This window comes from Triticum aestivum, chromosome 6D (assembly GCF_018294505.1).
Source record: "Triticum aestivum cultivar Chinese Spring chromosome 6D, IWGSC CS RefSeq v2.1, whole genome shotgun sequence".
Lineage (NCBI taxonomy): Eukaryota > Viridiplantae > Streptophyta > Magnoliopsida > Poales > Poaceae > Triticum > Triticum aestivum.
In genome coordinates, this window is record NC_057811.1 from 41,541,798 (window position 1) to 41,544,245 (window position 2,448).

Here is a 2,448-nt window from a genome sequence, read left to right on the forward strand (position 1 = left end):
TTTTTGCTTTTAATGATTTTGAACAGAAAATACTTCGATAATTTTAGTTGCATCAATTTTATATGATTTTAGTTTCAATAATACTAAAGGTTTCTTATAATGTTTTGAACAGAAAATACTTTGTTAATTTTAGTTTCATAAATTTTATTAAAGTTTATTTTATTTTGTTTCTACTTATATATTTTAATAAAGTTTATATTATTTTGTTTCTAATTACTTATTTATTTTATTTGTTATTTTTCATGCACCATTTTTCATGCATTTACTAATTATTTTGAGCTATAAGACCCTAAAATTGAAAAGCATTTCAAATGAACTCTGAAAAGGTTGAAAGTTGGCATGGTATCATCATTTCATCCACATAGCATGTGGAAGAAACTTGAGAGGGTTACGGCAAAAACTAGATGCACTTCGTGTACAAAACGGACAATGGTATCATACTCGTCGGTTACAAAGTTGGCATGGTATCATCATAATAGTTGCGGGAGAAAGTCTTCACTTTTTCTTCGCTTGTGTCATTTGCTTATTGCGCCGTAACCATGGATAATCTTCATCGTTTATCAGGATGTTTGGGTTAGCCTTGACTTTGAAGGGAGGAATTTCATGAAACTTTTCATAATCTTCAGACATGTCTGTCTTGCCCTCCACTCCCACAATGTCCCTTTTTCCTGAAAGAACTATGTGGCGCTTTGGCCCATCGTATGATGTATTCGCTTCCTTATCTTTTCTTTTTCTCGGTCTGGTAGACATGTCCTTCACATAGATAACCCGTGCCACATCATTGGCTAGGATGAATGGTTCGTTAGTGTACACAAGATTGTTCAGATCCACTGTTGTCATTCCGTACTGTGGGTCTACCTGTACCCCGCCTCCTGACAGATTGACCCATTTGCACTTAAACAAAGGGACCTTAAAATCATGTCTGTAGTCAAGTTCCCATATGTCCATTATGTAACCATAATATGTGTCTTTTTCCCTCTCGGTTGCTGCATCAAAGCGGACACCGCTGTTTTGGTTGGTGCTCTTTTGATCTTGGGCGATCGTGTAAAATGTATTCCCATTTATCTCGTATCCTTTGTAAGTCAATACAGTCGAAGATGGTCCCCTGGACAACGAGTACAACTCATCACAAACAGTGGTGTCACCTCTGAGACATGTTTCCAACCAACTGCTGAAAGTCCTGATGTGTTCACATGTAATCCAGTCGTCACACTGCTCCGGTTGTTTGGAGCGCAGACTGTTCTTGTGTTCATCGACATACGGGGTCACCAAGGTAGAGTTCTGTAGAACTGTGTAGTGTGCTTGAGACCAAGAATGCCCGTCCCTGCATATTATTGAGTCTGCTCCTAGCGTGCCTTTTCCAGTCAGTCTCCCCTCATACCGCGATTTAGGGAGACCTATCTTCTTAAGGCCAGGAATGAAGTCAACACAAAACCCAATGACATCCTCTGTTTGATGGCCCATGGAGATGCTTCCTTCTGGCCTAGCGTGGTTACGGACATATTTCTTTAGGACTCCCATGAACCTCTCAAAGGGGGAACATATTGTGTAGAAATACGGGCCCCAGAATGACAATCTCGTCGACTAGATGAACTAGGACGTGTGTCATGATATTGAAGAAGGATGGTGGGAACACCAGCTCGAAACTGACAAGACATTGCGCCACATCACTCCTTAGCCTTGGTATGATTTCTGGATCGATCACCTTCTGAGAGATTGCATTGAGGAATGCACATAGCTTCACAATGGCTAATCGGACGTTTTCTGGTAGAAGCCCCCTCAATGCAACCGGAAGCAGTTGCGTCATAATCACGTGGCAGTCATGAGACTTTATGTTCTGGAACTTTTTCTCTGGCATATTTATTATTCCCTTTATATTCGACGAGAAGCCAGTCGGGACCTTCATACTAGGCAGGCATTCAAAGAAGATTTCTTTCTCTTCTTTCGTAAGAGCATAGCTGGCAGGACCTTCATACTGCTTCGGAGGCATGCTATCTTTTTCGTGCAAACGTTGCAGGTCCTCCCGTGCCTCAGGTGTATCTTTTGTCTTCACATACACGCCCAAGAAGCCTAGCAGGTTCACGCAAAGGTTCTTCGTCACGTGCATCACGTCGATTGAAGAGCGGACCTCTAGGTCCTTCCTGTAGGGTAGGTCCCAAAATATAGATTTCTTCTTCCACATGGGTGCGTGTCCCTCGGCGTCATTCGGAACAGCTAGTCCGCCGGGACCCTTTCCAAAGATTACGTGTAAATCATTGACCATAGCAAGTACGTGATCACCGATACGCATGGCGGGCTTCTTTCGGTGATCTGCCTCGCCTTTGAAATGCTTGCCTTTCTTTCGACATTGATGGTTGGTCGGAAGAAATCGACGATGGCCCAGGTACACATTCTTCCTGCATTTGTCCAGGTATATACTTTCAGTGTCATCTAAACAGTGCGTGCATG